Genomic DNA, 21,114 nt, shown 5'->3' with positions numbered 1-21,114 from the left:
TTTGTTTAATATATTTTAGGTTTTTGTTTTATGATGCTGGGGATTGAACCTAGAGCCTTGTACACATGTTCTACCAATGAATTATACCTCCACATGATCTAACATTAATATAACCAACCACCCTCATTTATTTATTAGTACGTTTAGATATACCTAATTTGCATTAGAGGTTGCTTGAAAGTTTATGACATATATCTTTAACTAGCTGTCCACCATCAAGTGGTATTATACTAATTCTTGTATAACGTAAGAAAAAATCATAAGAGTACACATCCATTTTCTTCCTCTAGTCATCAACCTATTTTTCTCCTACAGGTAATACATCTACATTTTACTGTTAAATGCTATAAATCCTATCAAACACTAATTTTTATTTATTTAGTTAGTTTTTTTTGAATTTTAATATTTTATTTTTCAGTTTTCGGCGGACACAACATCCTTGTTTGTATGTGGTGCTGAGGATCGAACCCGGGCCGCACGAATGCCAGGCGAGCGCGCTACCGCTTGAGCCACATCCCCAGCCCTATTTAGTTAGTTTTAAACAAACTAAAAACTGGGGGAAAAGTATATAGTTCCCCATAGAGTCACCACTTTCAATCCTTTAATTCCTTTGTGTAGGTCTGTTTCCATCTGAAAGAATTTTCTACAGGCTGAAAAACTTCCTTTAACATTTATCAAGAACACAGATTTAAAAAAAAAAAAAAACTTACCTCAGCATTTGTTTTGTCTAGAAAATGTATTTATTTATTTAGGTAAGACATTTTAGGATTTTTTTTTCCTTTCAGAAGATAAAATGTTGTTCCATTGTCTTCTCGCTTGCATTGTTTTTTTCTTTTTTTTGTGGGGGGTGCTGGGGATTGAACTCAGGGCCTTGTGCATGCGACACAAGTATTCTACCAACTGGGCTATATATATATATTGTTTGTTTGTTGTTTTGTTTTTGTTGTAGATGGACACACCACCTTTATTTTGTTTACTTATTTTTATGATAAACTGAGGATTGAACCCAGTACCTCATATGTGCTAGGCAAATACTCTACCACTGAACTACAACCCCAGTCCTCTTTTATTCTTTCTGAGAATAGATTAAAGACAGTTTCTTTTTTGCAGTAATTTTACAGAAAAGTTGTAAAAACAGAACAGAGTTCAGATATACCTTTTGTTCAACTTCTAATGTTAACTCATAAACAGAAAAATAACATTGGTTCAGTGCAACTAAACTAAAAATCACGTTAATTCACCAGCTTTCCCACCCCCGCCCCCATCCAATTTAGGTTCCCACTGTCCTTTTAGTTATCAAATCTCCTGAGTCTCCTCCAATCTAAATCTAAGACAGTCCCTTATTCTTTCCTTGTATAACCTTGATACATATGAAGAATACTGGTCCAGGGACTGGGGTTGTGGCTCAGAGGTAGAGGGCTCACCTAGCATGCATGGGGCACTGGGTTTGATCTTCAGCACCACATAAATGTAAAATAAAGATACTGAGTCCACCTATAACTAAAAAAATAACATTTTTTAAAATGAAGAATACCGGTCCAGCATTTTGTTTAATTTTCCTCAGTTTGGGTTCTATCTGATGCCTTCTCATAATCAGATTAAGCTTTTGATGCAGTGTGTCAGAGGGGCTCCTCACAAATGTTATGCTTTGCCTTTCTCAGTGCACTAGATATTGCCTACAAAAGTTATCAGTGTACTATATTTCTCATTCATTTTACATTAATAATTAAATTCTTTTGAGATTGTCCCTTATAAAGCAAAATGCAAGCCAGGCAATCCATTCAGTGGCTCAGGAGGCTGAGTAAGGAAGATCACAACACAAATTCAAAGCCAGCCTCAACTAATTCCAGCTAATCACGAGGCTGAGGCAGGAGGAATGCAAATTCAAGGCAAGCATGGGTGACACAGCAAGACCCTGGTTCAGAAAATATAGACTGTCCCTTCTACTCTATTCACTTTTTTATACATTCAGTTATTCATTTTCACCAGTATGGACTCAAGAATTTTTTTACTATTTTGAATATATAATCCAAATAGTACCATAAGTTATTTCATTGTGGCTTAGCCATTAGAAGCTCAATCAGGTTGGCTGCCATGTCCTAAATTTTTTTTAAGTTATAGTTGGGTACAATACCTTTATTTTATTTGTTTATTTTTATGTGATGCTGAGGATCAAACGCAGCACCTTGCACATGCTAGGCGAGCACTCTACCGCTGAGTCACAACCCCAGTCCATGTCTACCCTTGTCTAACCACTTCTTTTCCAGCATCACAATTTATTCCAGAACCATCTTTTATTTCTCCTACCCCAGTTCTGTAATCAAGTTCTTCAGAGAGCCCTGGTTCCTTTTATTAAAGAGTTTCATTTAGACTCCAAAATCTGGGCACTAAATTAGCACATGCTATAGGAGTGTCATTGCTTTTATGCCTTCTCTATGGACAGAGCTAGAAAATATGTTTATGTATACTAATCAATGCACATGACATCTACACTTCCATAACTATCTGTTCTGCATTAACTATATACAACCATGAACTCATAATGATATTTTCAATTCCAAACAAACACCAGAGTTCACTCCTGCATTCCTACTGTACTTTTTTAGAAACTTTAACAATAAAGTGGCTCTCATTATCTAAAACATTTATATACATGTTTAATCCTAGTATGTATGTACATATACATACACACATATATATAGTTTCAGACTTGGTAATTCATACCCTATAAGAAAGTAGATTTACTGACTAAAGTACTTGTTTACAGTTTGTTTTTCTTCTTATCTTTAGACTTATGATATCTGTTTTCTAAAGTTTGTAACTGTTTTGGGTTCTTGTATTTTTTATTTTACTTTTTGAGATAGGGTCTCACTGTTTCCAGGCAGACCTCGAACTCATGATCCTGTTTTCTAAAAGCACTTTGATTACTTTTGTAACGGTTTGGGGTTTTTATATTTTTTATTTTACTTTTTTGAAATAGGTTCTCACTATGTTTCCAGGCAGACCCCGAACTTGTGATTCTCCTACCTCAGGTTCTAGAGTACCTGGGATTACAGGTGTGCACCACCAAGCCTGGCTTTTGTGATGGTTTATTTTGGTTTTAAACTTAAACTTCTCTTTTTCCAAAAGAGAAACTGATCAACACAAGTGGCAATGTGGATCAGCAACTGAGAGGGAAGACTTGCCCTGAATGCAGGCAGCACCATCTAATAGGTTGGAGGACCAGATGGAACAAAAGGTTGAAGAAGATGGGGCATGTTTTTGCTGCTGCCACAGGTTCAGATGCCAAAACATGAACTTACTCCAGTGACTTTCCAGGGAGCTTCTAGATTTTCAGCCTCAGAATGGTACTGCATCATAGATAGGTCCCTCTTGTTCTGAGGCATCAAGCTTTCTTGGACTGAGTGGCTAATGGTTTCCCCAGCTCAGCAGTTCATAAATGGCCATCATGGTCTATCCATTCCCTGATCATATAAATCAATCCAATAAATCTGCTTTTATAATTATATGTATATTCTATTGGTTCTATTCCTCTAGAGAACTCTTTTCTTCTCCTTCCATGTGGTTATGTTATTTATTTGTAATACAATTTGGATATTTTACTGGCTTACACCGTTTCTGATAAAGTCAACAGTGTTCTATATTTGTCCCTCTAAATATAACACCATTCCTATTTGTCTCGGGCTTTCAGTCATTCAATTAGGATGCGATTTTCTTTGCTATCCTACCTAGGTTCACTGGGTCTATGGGCTTACATTACGGTTTTCTTCACATTTGTAAACTTATCAGCCATTATCTTTTTTCTGTAAATACTTCTTTTCTAAGACTCCAATTAAATATGTTAGATTACATGATACTGTCCCATGTACCACTGAGGTTCAAATGTTTTTCAGCATTTTTCCTCCCCTGGTCTTCAGTTTGGATAGTTTCTATTACCCTAACACTAATCTTTTTTCTTTCTTTTTTTTTTTGGCAGGGGGATGGGAGAACTAGGGATTGAACTCAGGGACACTCAACCACTGAGTCACATCTCCAGCACTATTTTGTATTTTATTTAGAGACAAGGTCTCACCTTCACCGAGTTGCTTAGCGCCTTGCTGTTGCTGAGGCTGGCTTTGAACCATTCTCCTGCCTCAGCCTCCAGAGCTGCGTGTGCCACCATGCCCAGCTGACACTAATCTCTTTGTTTGTTTTTAGATGTAGATGGACACAATATCTTTATTTTATTTGTTTGTTTTTATGTGGTCCTGAGGATCAAACCCAGTGCCTCACCTGCTAGGCAAGTGTTCTACCAGTGAGCAACAATACAAGTCCCTATCACTAATCTTTTTTTTTTTTAATATTTATTTTTTAATTGCAGGTGGGCACAATATTTTATTTTTATGTGGTGCTTAGGATCGAACCCAGTGCCTCACGCATACTAAGCGAGTGCTCTACCTCTGAGCTACAACCCCAGCCCCCATCACTAATCTTTTGTTCTGTAATATTAGATGTAATGATCTGCTATTAAGCCTGCTGGCTAAAAAATTCACCTCAGATTCTCTATTTTTCATTTCCAAAAGTTCTGCTGAGTTTTCGTTTTTATTTTATTTTATATAATATTTTATATACTGGACTGGATGCTTAATATTCTATATATGTTGATGAATATATGGCTATTTTAAATGTTAACTTTTGTCCGGATAGAGAGACTGAGATCTGGCTTAATCTTTTACTTTTTCTTCTTTTTTGGTAGTATTGGGGATCAAACCCAGGGCCTCCCATGAAGTAGGCTAGTGCTCTACCTCTGTGCTACATTCCCCTGCCCTGACTTAATTTTTTTCTTTCTTTATTCTTTTGGTGGTAATGGGGATTGGATCCAAAGGCACTCTACCAATGAGCTACATCCCCAGTCATTTTTATTCTTTGAGACAGGGCCTCTCTAAATTGCTCAAACTGGCCTCAAACTTTCCATCCTTCTGCCTTACCCTCCTGCATAGCTGGTATTACAGGTGTGCACACACCTGGCTCCTACCTTTAAGAAAATGACTATTTTATTTTTTGTTTTTAGATAAACCTAACAACAGAGTGTACTTTGACAATTTACATATAGCTGCCTTCATTTTTTGAGATTTGTTTTCATCCCCTCCCCTCTCCTCCAACACACACATACTTTTGAGGATAGGGTTAAAAATAGTATTTTCTCTATTACTGCAGACCTATTGCTAAGGATTGTCCTTCCTACGGTCTCTTCCAAATGACCGAGTATTTTAGCAGGTCTCTCCACTCTACATGGTCAGAACTAGACAATCTCCCAACCCACTATGAGTTACTTGTACCAGCTTGACAGTTATCTGCCTGTCCCATGAAGCCTCACCTGCTAAGTTATCAGCCAAAGATAAAAGGGACCCTTCTTCATATTTCAGAGTCCCTCTGTGTTAATTCCATTTTTTATGGTAGTCAACCCTGAAAATTCCAGTCACCGCCCCCATCCCCTTCAATCCTGCTTGTCCTCCAATTTCTGTCCCTTGATCCAGTAACTTGACTGCCTTTCTCTGCTTGGATCCTGCACTGGGTTTCAGATAGAAATCCAAGGAGGTACAGGGCTTAATGTATTTGTTTTCCTTCTCTTTCCAGACCATTACCAACTATCTGAAGACAATTACCTCATGTTTCCTTCAGCTTCCTAGCTGTTCATGGCCAGAGGGCTAGTCTAGTTCTAGTTAATTTGTAATGGTCAGAAATGGGAAACCTCCAAAGCTCTGTCTTCAGTCTGGAGGTGTGGCTCAGTTGTAGAGCACTTGCCTAGCATGAGTGCCTTGGCTCCCTTCCCCAGCACAGCAAAAAAAATAATAATAAATAAAATAAAAAAGCTTTGTTATCTTTTAAAGTTAAGTAGGCCTTACTCTTTTCTGGAATGTTTTCATTTGAGAATGTAATAAAGACTATGGATCTTTTGCCCACTTCCTTCTACCAAATGTGTACACAAACAAATTTAGAAAAGAAATTCAGGGAATTCATAGCCTCTGCTATAGCTCCCATGCCCACTAATGTTCTAGAGGCCACAGTATAGTACTAGTATATTCTACTATCATGAAGATTTTAGGGTCAATTTTTATTTACTGACACTTGTTAAGGCTGAAATGAAAGTACTTGAGCCAAGGAATTTTTTTTCCTTTTTTTTATGACCTTTATTTTATTTTTTGCATGTGGTGCTTAGAACTGAACCCACTTCCTCACACATGCTAGGCAAATGCTCTACCACTGAGCTACAGTCACAGTCCCTTTTTTACTTTTTGATCAGATATCCTATTACTATGGTGATGATGATGAGGAGGAGGAGGAGGAGGAGGAGGAGAAAAGGAAAGAGAAGAAAAAGTTGTATAAACCTGGGTACAATGGCACATGCCTGTAATCCCTGGGACTCAGAAGTCCAAGGAAGGAGGACTGCAAGTTTGAGGTCAGCCTGGGCAACTTGGGCTAGTACCCTGTTCCAAAATAGAAAATCAAATGGGCTTATCAATATAGTTTTGTAGTAGAACACCCCTTGGTTTAATCCCTAATACTAAAAAAAAAAAAATTTAAGAATATATATATACTAAATGTTTTTGTGTTTTTTTCCCTATTTCTCCAACTGCTATTAAAAACTTGCACCCTTTCCTAGGTTACTAATCCTTAGAGGATAAACCAGTTCTGACAAACCACTTGCATGTGAACAAATATCACCACAGAAATCACCCTAGTGCTTTGTGTACTAATCAACAGTCAATTTAAATCAAATTGAAAGAGAAGAGACAGGGTTAAGTAGGAAAGAACAGCACTTTAGGGTACTTCATATTTAATGAACAAAAACTGAACAGAAATATAAGGGTTTATTTTTGGATTCACAATTCTCAGTTCTATTCCAGTTATCTATGTATCTATCTTTATGCCAATATCACACTGTCTTGATTACTGTAATTTTGTTCCACATTTTGAAATAAGGAAATGTGAGTATTCCAACTTTGTACTTATTTTTCATGGTTTTTTTTTTTTTGTTCTGGTTCTCCACACTTCTACTGTCAATTTCTGCAAACAAGCTGCTAGGATTTTGTTAGGAATCAAACTGTAAGTCAATTTGAGTAGTACTGCCATCTCGACAATATTGTCTTCAGATCCATGAACACAGGGTATCTATTTACTTAGATATTTTAAAATTTCTTTCAACAATCTTTAAATTTTTATGATGCAAGTCATATTTCTTTTGTTAAATATATTCTTAAGTATGGATTCTTTTGATATTACTGTAAATGAAACTGTTACATAATTGAACAATTTCTTGCTAGTGTACAGAATCACAATTGACATTTGAATATTGTTCTTATAATCCATGTACAAATTTTTAAAAATCAAACTATTCTGAAATATTTTTCTAAATGTTACCCATTCTGTTGTATTATACCACAAAATTATACCACAAATTACAAGAAAAGTCAATTCTAATAAAAAATTACACGCCTGTAATCCCAGCCTCTTGGGAGGCTGAGACAGGAGGATCACAAGTTCAAAGCCAGCCTCAGCAACAGCAAGGCGCTAAGCAACTGAGACCCTGTCTCTAAACAAAATATAAAATAGGGATGGGGATGCAACTCAGTGGTTGAGTGCCCCTGGGTTCAATACCAGTACCAAAAAAAAAAAAAAAAAAATCATCCCAGTAGAAGAAAAGAAGCTGATACTACATATTAATATAAAGACTTAGCCAGGTACACTGGCACACACCTATAATCCCCGCTATTCTAGAGAATGAGGCAAAAGGATCAAGGGGAGGGAGAGCTGGGGATGTACATAAGAGAGAACATTCCTGAGTTCAATCCCCAATATAATAGTGTCTCCCTACCCAGTCTTCATACCTAGAACTGCTAAATTCAGATATAAGCTAGAATCAAGAAAAGTTTTGGACTAGGAATGTAGTTCAGTAGTTGAGCACTTGCCTAGCATTGTGAAGACCTGGGTTTGGCCTCCAGAATGGGGATGAGGAAATTACTCGTTATACACTATTTTTTTATATACTAACAATGAACACATGGATGCTGAAATTAAAAATGCAATGCCATTTACATAAACTCTAAAAATGAGGTACAGTGATTACATGTGAATCTATCAAAACATGTATAAGACTTACATGTTCATATTATACAATGCTGATGAAATATATCAAGCTGGTAGGTATACCACGATAATGGATTAGAAGATTCAATAAAGATGCTAATGTTCCTCAAATTGATATACAAGTTTATTATATAAAAATTCCTATAAGAAAATATAAATTATTCTAAAATTTACAAATAAAAGCAAAGAAGCTAGAAGAGCTAAACAGTTTTTGAAAGTAATCAAGACTACTCAATTACACAGCTATAGATACCAAGACTGTGTGATGATGGGAATGAACGCATATGTAAATGTAATATTAATAAAGTTGCTAAGATTTTCAGAAGTAATAGAGTTATAGAAGACAGCTGGGAAATGATTTGGGAAATCTGATTAATTCCACAGTATCAGTTAATAGACAATAATGGAAAAGGCAAGAGAAGCAACATTATAAGAACAGAAAATTAACATGTTTTAGATACAAAAGATGTGATGCCTTTCTCCCCATGCCTGAATAAGAAATTTTCCTATCTGAAAATTTAAATCTCCTTTATACCTATATTTTTAAACAAGTAGCATTTTAAATATTTGGCATTTGCCATCTACCCAATTTGAAACAAATGGAAAAAGTAACCAATTTAACAACTATTTCACAAGAATTCTGAAACCCCAAAAGCTCTGAAAAAGTAAAACACATCACACTATGTCTGAATTACCCTGAATTCAAAATTAGCGTAATAGACACCAATGCAGCTTTACTTCACAAAAGTCTTAAGACCTCCAGTTTCTTATGTTTCCAGCGGTAGTTTTAAATTTGGCATGCATAGTTAATTCCTTGAATTACTCATGAATTTTCTCCATTTCCACTGAACCATAAGATACTGTGCCACTCTTTCTCCGTAAGTTGCTGAGGTTTGAAGTGGCTTCAAAACTTGCAAACCTCCTGGGGCTGGGGCTGGAGCTCAGTGGTAAAGCGCTTGCTTCGAATATGTGAGACACTGGGTTTGGTCCTCAGCTCCACATAAAAATAAAGATCCTGTGTTCATCTACAACTAAAAAGTATTCAAAAAAAAAAAAAACCTACTTGCAATTCTGTTCCAGCCTCCTGATTAGCTGATTTTATGTGTGCACAGCATCCAACTAAAAAGGAGAAACATTTTAGTGTAAAAGATCTGATGAAGCAGATTCTGTTGTAAAACAACACTGTGCTGACTTTTGCTGTCATTTTCACTATGCAAAACCTGAACAGTTGGGGGTATGCTCAAGAGTTGGTACATGTACACAAAAAAGCCATGGACTCAATAACCAGGACCCCCAAAAAGGAAAAAAAAGGAAAACTTTGAGAACAGCTTCAAGAACCAAGCATTTTCCAGAACATGGCAGTATTTTATGTCCTTATTTGGTAGCTCAGCATCAAGAGTAAACCTTGATGCAGGTGCATGCCTGTAATCCCAGCGGCTCAGGAGGCTGAGGCAAGATGATCACCAGTTCAAAGCCAGTCTTAACAAATGCTAGGCACTAAGTAACTCAGTGAGATCCTGTCTACATAAAATACAAAACAGGGCTGGAGATGTGGCTCAGTGGCTGAGTGCCCCCAAGTTTAATCCCTGGTACCCCCTCACCCCCCCCCCCCAAAAAAAAAAAAAGAGTAACCCTGCCTTAAGTAACTATTATCTCGATTCTTTGACAAAGCTACTCCAATTAGATTTTTTAAAAATGCTTTTAGTTGTAGATGGACACAATACCTTTATTTTATTTATTTACATGTGGTACAGAGGATTGAACCCAGTGCTTCATATGTGCTAGGCAAGCGCTCTACCATTGAGCTACAACCCTTGTCCTACTCCAATTAAATGTTGATGATCCGTTATGTTCTCACTACACATCAGTTTGTTCTAACTACACATCAACAAATACTACAAGTATAACGTTGATAGTAAATTCATGTTAGAATTAGGTAATACAAAGCTTAGTGATTTAGAAGATACAGGCAAACATAAGCTTTGGCTTTGCCACATTCTGGCTGTGTGGCATTAGGTGAAATTTTAACCTCTCCATGCCTCTGTTTCCCCTACCTACAGTGAGTATTATACCTTTACCTTCAAGTTGTAAAAACTAAATCATGTGTAGAAAGCCTAGGACAGTGTTTGGTATATTACAAGCCCTCAATTAAGCTATTATTTGAGCTTTGTAACTAAAATTCTCTTGGTTATAGGTGTTACCCAGTTAGCTACTCAATTTCAGCCTTCACCCAGACCTTTTTTTTTTTTTTTTTTTCTTTCACCCAGACCTTTACCATTAGTGATTCAAAAATGTCTGCCTACTTTTTGGCCTGCCCTTATCATCTCCTTAGATCTAGCCCAAACTTCATCCTAGGTAGCAATAAGATTCTAAGGTCTCCATGTTTGTCCTCAATTTACTCAGAACTTGCTTATCTTTTTCTTTTAACAATTTGCTTGCCTTCACCCCTCCACATTTTAAGGACATTCGGAACTTTTCACATTTTCTACATCATTAAAAAATGAGGCTGTGGGGGCTGCAGTTGTGGCTCAGTAGTAGAGCACTTGCCTAGCATGTGTGAGGCACTGGGTTCAATTCTCAGCACCGCATATAAATGAATAAAGAAAATAAAAGGGTCCACCAACAACTAAAAAAATATTTTTTAAAAAGGGGGGGGCTGGGATTGTGGCTCAGCGGTAGAGTGCTCACCTAGCACGGGCGGGACCCCCAAGTTCAATCCTCAGCACCACATAAAAAAAAATAAAGACATTTAAAAAAAAAAAATGAGGCTGTGGTGTAGTGGCTCTGCAGTGGCAGAGCACTTGCCTAGCATTCACGAGGCCCTTGTTTAGATCCCAGCACTGCAGAAATAATTTTTTAAAAAAATTTCTGAGTTCAGGTTCTATCTCTAAAGGCTACTAAATCTTCATAATACATAACTTGTTGATTAACTGTTTCAGGTTTATTAAGTGTTTAATGCTTACTTCCCAAATGTCATGACAATTTGTTATTATCACTATACTTCTGTATCAAACTAATACCTTGTATTATTATTTTATTTATAAAATTTACAGCCATTTTAAATTTCTGCTACTTTACTTGACTTCCCCCAAACTTTTACCTCTTCCTCCTCCTTTCTAGCTTTTTAGCTCAGATTTTGTTGTTTTCCCATTATAATGTTTAATATGGAATGCTTCCATGAATTTGTGTGTCATCCTTATACAGGGGCCATGCTAATCTTCTCTGTATCATTCCAATTTTAGCATATGAGCTGTCAAAGCAAGCACCCCCTTTACAAAAATTTTTAAACCTTTCAAGCAACCTATTCTTAAGCTTGTAAGAGAGACAAACATCTGCTTTAAATAAGTGAAGCCTATTCTTATCCATTCAGAACACCAATAAGAGCACAAAATCATTTCATTGCAACACAGTGAAAGAGGGTAAATAAGAAGGATTTTCAAGTGGCATCAGACAATAAATGACTTAAAAGAGATAAGGACTTTTCAACCTCTATTTTTGGCACTAAAGAATTTGGAGGAAATGGTTTACTAAAGAAATATCAAATGTGGGGGAAAGGAGACAGAAAAGGTAATAGCAAAAACTGAACGATTTTCTCTAATTCCTTACCAATATTTGACCTTCAATTGATACCGTTTTACTGTCTTTATCCTTCAGCTTTCCAGGACCTGTGTTCTCATACAACTACATCTAGAAGCTCCAAAATTTACAGCCAGCCCTGCCTCTCGAAGAGTTGCAAATTAATATTAGTGTATACTCACTCCCATTATACATGGGAAAAGAATCTCTTTTTCCCAACTTTCTTTTTCTTTTATTTGTTCTTTTTAGATATACATGACAGTAGAATGTATTTTTACAAATTATATATACATGGAATATAACTTCCCATTCTTGTGGATGTATATGATGGAGTTACACTGGTTGTGTATTCATTCATACATGAACATAGGAAAGTTATATCAGATTCATTCTATCTTTCTTATTCCCATCTCCCCTCCCTTCCCTTCATTCCCCTTTGACTAATCCAATGAACTTCTGTTCTGTCCCCAACCCCCGACTTTACTGTGTGTTAGCATCCACATGTCAGAGAGAACACTGGACCTTTGGTTTGTTGCAACTGGCTTATTTCACTTAGCATGATAGTCTCCAGTTACATCCATATACTGGCAAATGCCATAATTTCATTCTTCTTTATGGCTGAGTAATATTTCATTGTTTATATTGCCCACATTTTCTTTATCCATTCATCTGTTGAAGCGTACCTAAATTGACTCCACAGCGTAGCTATTGTGAACTGAGCTGCTATAAACATCAATGTGTCTGTGTCACTATAGTATGCTGATTTTAACTTCTTTGGGTATATGCTAAGAAGTGGGATAACTGAATGAGATGATGGGTCCATTTCAAGTTTTCAAGGAAAGATTCCAAGGAATCTCCATACTGCTTTCCAGAGTGCTTACACCAATTTGCAATACCATCAGCAATATATGAGTGTAGTTTTTCCCAACTTCTTATCTCTCCCAGAGGTCCCCGACTTTTGTTACTGTTTTATTAATGAACATTTATATAATGCATATTGTACATTAGATATGTTCCCAAGATTTTACAAACATTAACTCACTTCATCCTCATAGTACTCCTTAAGAGTTCTATGGATGACACTAAGGCACAAGGCTAAGGCAAATAAATAGAAGCTCTTTTATGGATGAGACTAAGTCCTTTGGTTAATAACTTACCTGAGGATACACAGCTAATAGGACTTGCATTTTAACTCCATAAGCTGACTCCAAAGCCCATGTTCATAATTACAAATGCTGCTTCTCCCTTCTTTTAATATTAAAACAAGTCTGTAGCTTATAGAATGCTCATAAAACAATTTAGAGAAAAGTTTTCCTTTCTTTACAAGACAAATCCTAAATTGTTTTATAGAAGATAAAATGAGAAAGTCAAAAGATTTAAAGGAAAGAGCTGGAAGTAGGTGAGTTGGCACACTCCTGTAATCCCGGTTATAAGGAGACTGAAGCAAGGATCACAAATTTGAGGCTAGCCTGAGCAATTTAGCAAAACCCTGTCTCAATTTTTTTTTTAAAGGTAGGAAGGCTATGGATGTAACTCAGTGATACAGCATTTGCCTAGCATAGCATGTGTGAGGCACTGTGTTCAATCCATAGTACCACATACATTAAAAGGTAGATGGGTAGGCAGGAAGATAGGAAGGAAAGAAAAGGGGCTGGAGAGTCATGAGGATCCAATCTATCATTACCAGTGCTACCACACCCTTTCACTTTACTAGTCCTTCTAAAACGCCCAAGTTAAAAAACATCATTTCTGAAGTCAACTTTTCTTCCAAATCTCGTAACGGAAAGAAAGGCTCTCTTCCCTCATCCCAAAGACCTTACTGCTGGTACACATCATTTCTCCATACACAAAATTTATAAACCATCTCTTAAATTGTGATGATACAGCAACTACATTAGCCTATTGAGAGGAAAGAAAAATTACTATTAACAAACATAGTTTTCTTTCTCTAATCCAAGGTTCTGTCTAGCATTTACACTACCAAAAGGTTGCTACAGAGCCAGATACAATGGCACACTCCTGTAATCCCAGCAACCTGGAAGACTGAAGTAGGAGGGTCACAAGTTCAAGACCAGACTAGGCAACTTAGGGAGATTATTATCTCAAAATAAAATATTTTTTTAAAGGGCTGGGATGTAACTCAGTGGTAGAGTGCCCCTGGGTTCAATCCCCATTACCGTGTGTGTGTGTGTGTAAAATCACTACAGAATAGAATAAAAAAATAATAATACATTCCAATTTATATCTTCTGAGATTGGTTTTTAAAACTAATGGTTCAGTCACTACACCCTTAATCTCTTTATCCCATAACTTTCACCACAAACCTGCTGTCTCTTTTCTACTCTTTGTGCTAACAGGATGATGATGAAAGACAAATCTGACAAGTCCAGGCCCTTTTCCAACTCATTGACTTATATCAACTTCCCTCCAGTAATCTTACTTTACAAACCTAGAATAGGGAATTGTTTTTCCACATGATAGGGGTCTTAAACAGCTTTTAAAAACAAAACTATTTATAAAAAAAATTTTAAGTTAGCTTGATTCCTAATAAAACAGAATTATAACAATATTTTAGTCACATCGACAAAAAAACTGACAAAAACATCCACTTTCCAACGAGTTCTTTCTTAGTGCTAAATAATAACAAGAATTAGGATTTTAACCTAAATTTTTTAACTATAATAAATGTTTTTTATAAGTATTAATTTATTCTCAACTTTTATTTTCCATTAATTTGCTAGAAAAATTTATTTACTATTTCAATGTATTCCCTTTCAGTGACTTTTTTTGGTACCATCATTTCATATATTACCTTTTCATTTTGTGTTGGTCTTTCCTGTTGGATTATAAACTGAGTTAATAGGTACCAGTGTCTATTTGTCACCTTTTCCTAAAAGTATATATAACCATGAACAAAATGATTTTAAGCCTGTCATTAAGTTTTCCATCTTATACTTTAAAAGTTTACTTCTTGCTTTCAATTTCACAATCATTTGCTTTCATAATTTGTCTACATAATTTGGTAAGAGATGAGCAAGTTTAAAGTTCTAAATCATCTCTGATTTGCCTTCCATTCCACCATTCATGATCTAGTCAGTCCTCAAATCTTCATTCAAAATAAACCATATAACAAGTCTTCTCCACTGCATGCCATCATATTTCATGCTCAGATTACCAATGACCTCCAAAGCAGTCTTCCTGATACTTCTCCTCCTGTTTCATCCTGCATTCTCACCATGCTGAACATCCTAATAGTGTATAATGTATAATCTTGTTTAAACTTCTACTAAACAAGGCCCAAATTTCTTTGCCAGTTCTTCACAGCACTCTCCTCATCTGCATATTCAACCTGACTTCTCAGTACTCTCAGAGTATAGTATTCTATTAATTTCCCCACTGAAAATTCAGCTTGGTGGCTCACACCTATAATCCCAGCAAATTGGGAGGATGAGGCAGGAGAATGACAAGTTCAAAGCCAGCCTCAGCAACTTAATGAGGATCTAAGTAACTTAGTGAGACCATCTCAAAATAAAAAGAGCTGGAGAGATGGCTCAGTGGTTAAGTGTCCACAAGGTTTGAAATCAAATTTGGCAACTTAGTGAGGCCCTTAGAAACACAGCAAGACCATGTCTCAAAATAAAAAATAAAAAGGGCTGGGAATGTGACTCAGTGGTTAAGTGCCTCTGGGTCCAATCCCTGGTACCAAAACTAAATAAAAATAAACAACTTATTGCTAAATCGAACCTAGAGTGCTTTCTGTTTTTCTAAAAGGATACTAACAATACAATCAATCTTCTTCTCTCAGGCTTATCTCGTGACTAAACCATGTCACCAAACCTATTATTTAGAAACAAAAGATGTATATACCTTTGATTTTCAAACTTTTTGTTTTGTTCATGTACTTTCAAAATTATTGAGGATCCAAATAAGCTTTTGTTTGTGTGGGTTATGTCAATTTATGTTTTACCATATTAGAAATTACAACAAGAAAAAAATTAAATATTTGTTAACATACTTAAAAATAGTAAATTCAGGGGCTGGGGTTGTGGCTCAGCAGTAGATTAGTAAGTAGATTGCTTGCCTAGCACGGGCAGAGTGCTAGGTTCAATCCTCAGCACCACAGAAAAATAAAATAATGGTATTGTGTCCAACTACAACTAAGACAAAATATTTTTTAAAAAAAGTAAATTCAAGGATGAACATGGTAGTACATACCTGTAATCCCTGCTACTTGGGAGGCTAGATACAGGACTGCCAAATTCAAGGCTGACATCAGCAAGACCCTGTCTCAAAATAAAATTAAAAGGGCTGGCAGGGCTAAGGTTATAGCTCAGTGATGAGTTCAATCCTCAGCACCACATAAACATAAATAAATAAGTAAAATAAAGGTATGGGGGGGGACTAGGAATGTTCCTCAGTGGTATAATGCTTACCTAATATGTGTGAAGCTCTGGGTTTGATCTCCAGTACTTCAAATAAGAAAGAAAATAAATAAATAAATCTGCATGTTAACATAAAGATTTTATTTAAAAAACCCATGTATTTTCCAAAACAGAAATAAACTTAGGAGAATAGCATGATTTCATAGTTTTGCAAGTTTAATGTTTAGCTTAATAGATGAAACTTGGCTTATATGCCCTTTTGCTTTCAGTTCACTGCAATATGCTCTTTTGGCTGAAACACAAAGAATATAGTGTTAATGAAGAAAATCTACTTGCATACAGGTATGTAGCTGGAAAAGTGAGGACTATTTTAAGAGTATTTGAATAATACTAAATATTATTTGATACTTCAAAATTCAGTGATTACTTCTTAAAGATTAGATGCAATATGAAACCTAAAGCCCTATCAATGAACTTTTCACGATTTATTCTATTAATACTCATCAATTATTTGCACCATGAATGGATCTTATTATAGACATGTATTTTTATTTTATTTTATTTTATTTTTTTGGTGGTACTAGATTTGAGCCCAGGGGCACTTTATCACTGAGCTATATTCTTTTATTTATATCACCTTTTACTTTTTGAGACAGAGTCTAAGTTACTGAGAGTCTGGCTAAATTGTTTAGGCTGGCCTCAAACTTTTTTTTTTTTTAAGTATTTTTTTTTAATTGCACATGGACAATTTTATGTGGTGCTGAGGATAGAACCCAGTGCTTCATGCATGCCAGGAAAGCACTCACCACTGAGCTACAACCCCTTGCCTCAAAACTTTTGATCCTCCTGCCTCAGCCTCCCAAGCTGCTGGAATTACAGGCATGTCCCACTGTGCTTGGCCTATGCAGGATTTTATAACATCGTGTATTGGTCAGCTGGAATTACTGGTTCACTGAGTTACATGGTTCTTCCAAATGTTGACACACTTCATTATACAACATGAAAAGAGTTGTATTTTTTAATCACCATGAACCTCATCAGGAAAAACTCTTAAGTACTGGAAAGCTGTCACGTTCATGGAGGCAGACATAGGTTTGCCAAAATTCTAATTTTAAAAGCCATGAATTTTATCACTGGCAACAAACACTATCACTTCATTCATTTGAAAAAGTACACGCCAAGTATTTAAGTATGAATAATCATAGTTTGCCAGTTGTTCTTTCAAGAATAAATGGTGTTCCATGAAAAATGAGGCCAAATCAAATAATTTCACAAGTGCTTTTCCTTGAGACAACCATTACTGTCTCATAATGAGGCAGATATGTTTCATATATACTTCTTATTTTGTCATGAAACAAAAGACATATAATGTGCTCAAGAGTCAGAATTTAATAAAAATTAATTTATGCTTCAGGGAGAACATTTTCTCTAATTTGCAGTGATAGGGATTGAACCCAGGGCCTTGATTATGCTAGGTAAGTACTCTATCACCGAAAACCAAATCCCTTCAATCAAGGACACTCTTGAATAAAATTAGTTTTTTCCTGTGAATTCATGATGGCGAATATTACCCACTAGTCCAGCTTAGTGCCATTATCTTGATTCATGTTAACACCAGCAATCTACAAACTACTTCTTCTGCACCCGGTTCAAGTGCCAACACATGGTGAAAAAAAGCAATAATATCTTGGATTATGAAACGTTTTGGCCTCCTGATCAAAAAGAGCCTCAGGTGGGAACCTGTGAGGATCCATCTATTAAAAAAACCACCAAGACATGAGGGCAGGAAAGATGCTAGAATGAGATGAACATCATCACCCTAGATACAGGTGTGACTGCACATATGATTTGACACTTCATCATGCACAATCAGAGAAATGAAGTTGTGCTGCAATTATATACAATGAATCAAAATGCATTCTGCTGTTAGGTACATCTAATTAAAATAAATTAATTTAAAAAAAAGAAAATTTAAAAAACCCACCAAGATATACTAATGTTTGAGAATTCATATGTCATACTAATTTTAAAAGCATGAATTTACACTGGATGTTTTCATTATGAATTTAATTTGATCCTTACAATAATCTTAAAAACATTTCTTAAACAGAAGAAAGCACAGAGTAAACCCAATGTTTCTAATCCCAAAGATTTCCATCATTATATTTAAGACCTGATTGATATATCTGTCATGTTACCAAGGATAGGTCACTAAACTCCACTTCCTTACCTGAAAATAATGACAGTTATCTACTTTGCTCTCTTTACCACACTGTACAAAATCTATAAGGAGGAAAGGAGAAGTACTCTAAATTTTTCCTAAATGTTATTAAGCATTCTGAAATGAAAATCAATTGAAGTAGAAGAAATAATCCTTGGGGTTCAAAACAACAGTCACTTAAGTGATTATGACATTTTACATACATCTGTTTAAAACAGGTGAAAAACATATAAAACCAGATTTAATATTATTTTACTCAAAATACAATTTATTATTTTCCCACTGTTTCCTATTCATTCTTAAGCCTATCATCCTTTAACAAGCTCTGATTTCTTTTTTTTTTTTTCCTTTTCTTTTTGGTGCTATGGATTGTGAGGCAAGCACTCTACCAACTGAGCTATATCCCCAGCTACAAGGTCTAATTTCTGAATTTAAAAAATCAAGTCCTCTACTCTGAAAAATCCAGGAAGCCAACTGTAAGAATGGGAAACTTGAGGCAGAGAAGGCCAAATCCTATGATAAAGCCAAGGATGCATACCTTCAAGTTCAGGAGCACTAGCAATATACATGCAGCTTGTACACTCATTATAGTTCAATATAATACACAAAGTAAAGATAAATCTAAAACTGATAAACAACTACCCTCAAAGACTATTATCATCAAAAATATCTAAGCAGTTCAAGTTTTTTAAATGTCGTGCTATTATCCTCTAGATAGTTCTCAAAAAAATTAAATTATAAAGCCTGAAGATCACCATGAACACCACTACCCATCATTATTCCTGGGACAGTTAAAAAAAAAAAATTCTTAACTACAGAGACAGAGATGCAGTTGTACTGATGCAATAGTCAGGGACCTACTACTGTCAATGAGAACACTAGTCTCAACCATGGCTCTATTGCAGAAATTAAAACCAACCAACTTTTTAGGCATAAAAATTCCAAAGCATCTCAATGCTGTTTAGTGGACAAAGAGGCTGTATTATTAGGCACTAAGTAGGATCATGGCTCAGGAGGCTGAGGCAAGAGGATCATGAGTTCAAAGACAGCCTCAGCAAAAGTGAGGCATTAATATGGAACTCATCCAGACCCTGTCTCTAAATAAAATACTAAATAGGGCTAGGGATGTGGGTCAGTGGTCAAGTGCTCCCGAGTTCAATCCCTGGTACCACCCCCCTCCCCCCAAAAAGAAAGTAGGATCAACTGAAAATTTTAAAACACATGAGCCAGGCCCTGGATTCAATCCCTAACATCTCTCACACATCCCTAACATAACACACACACACACACACACACACACACACACACACACACACACGGTCTTGCTGTGTTCAAACTGGCCTGAAACTCCTGGATTCAAGCCATTCTCCTCCATCAGCCTCCTCAGTAGTTGGAACCATAGGTGTGCACTACCATGCCTGACCACAAAGTTTTAAATTCAAACTGGCAGTAAAATCCAAGAAAGTGCATCAGTAGTTCCTGATATATAGTATGTTCTCTCTTCTGAATAAGGAATCTGCTTAAAATAATACACTACGAGAAACTTTTATTAAACACAATAAATAAAACATATGAAACAATTATTTGCTCTGACTTCTACAGAAGAGGCAAGAGGTGTCAAATATGCTTAGTTTTTAATTAAGCCTCACCCACATAGTCTGAGAAAATGACTCAGCAAGACTCAGCCCATATGTTAACTAGAGTTAAGCGATTAACACAATTAATGTTAAACACATGTTCTTGAACTTGCCCAATTTATAGATAAAAAAAGAGGCTCAAAGGTTAAATGGCTCAAGCTCAAAAGCAAAGTAACTACTATTAAAACTGTCTCCTGGCTCAACAATCTATCTAATGTATTAAGCACTAAGAGATTATTTAAAACAAACAAAGCTTCACTATCATAGTCACTGTGGTCACAAACTCCTTCATGATCCTTAAAGGGTATAAGTCATTCAATATACAATTAAGAATTTAAACACATCTTTGATAAATCTTAACTAGAAAATTCCAACTCCAATTCATTCTGCACACTGTCTAGGATATCATCTTTTTAAAAATGAATCTAACCACGTCACATCCCTGCTCAAACTTTAAATGGAATTTAAATCCTTAGCATGAATTACCAGGTTCTGCACGACTGGGCCCACACCTATTTCAACACCTATTGCTTCTGCTTGCCTCATTCCAATCACCACTTCAACACACGATATCTTTCAATTTTCTGGTCTCATAAATTTCCTTATTGACTTTTTGTTTAAATATTTCCTCCTTTCTGAATGTTCTTTCTCCTCTCCCCTCCTTTCTCTTATCTTCTACTTAATTTCTAACAAATGTATAACACTAAAGATAGAAACTTTAGTTTTAGCAGTAAGAATACAAATTCTGATGTAGTAGAGTTTCATGATAAAAAGAATTATACTTGGGGGCTGAGGTTGTGGCTCAGTGGTGAAGCACTTGCCTCACACATATGAGGTACTGGGTTCAATCCTCAGCACCACATAAAAATAAATAAAGTCTAAATAAATAGATATGGTCAATAAATAAATAAAGCCAATAAGTAAATAAAATCAATAAAGTGTCTATCTACAACAAAAAATGTATTTTAAAATAAAAGAATGTGAAATACACATTATTCATAATTACATGCAAAAAGGCTACAAAATTCTACCAACTGAAAGATACTTTTGGATGGCAAATTGTAGAAATACTCAGTAAATAAAATTTGTGATCAACCTGATGATTCATATACATACCATAAATAACATGTAAATATTATATCTACATATATGTGAATGGCAGCATGTGATT

The 21,114-nt window shown here is 35.7% G+C and overlaps 1 protein-coding gene and 1 non-coding gene across 2 annotated transcripts in view; both read right to left on the bottom strand.

Annotated features, from left to right (window-relative positions):
* Rab10 (RAB10, member RAS oncogene family) overlaps positions 1 to 21,114 on the bottom strand; it is an 81,509-nt gene that overhangs the window by 37,487 nt on the left and 22,908 nt on the right. The gene's annotated exons all lie outside the window — the stretch shown is intronic.
* LOC114091165 (U6 spliceosomal RNA) lies at positions 11,286 to 11,393 on the bottom strand. The gene has a single exon (XR_003582468.1). It is a non-coding gene; the product is annotated as a U6 spliceosomal RNA (small nuclear RNA).

Source organism: Marmota flaviventris, chromosome 14 (genome assembly GCF_047511675.1).
Source record: "Marmota flaviventris isolate mMarFla1 chromosome 14, mMarFla1.hap1, whole genome shotgun sequence".
Classification (NCBI taxonomy): Eukaryota; Metazoa; Chordata; class Mammalia; order Rodentia; family Sciuridae; genus Marmota; species Marmota flaviventris.
This window is presented reverse-complemented; position numbering and strand designations above follow the sequence as displayed.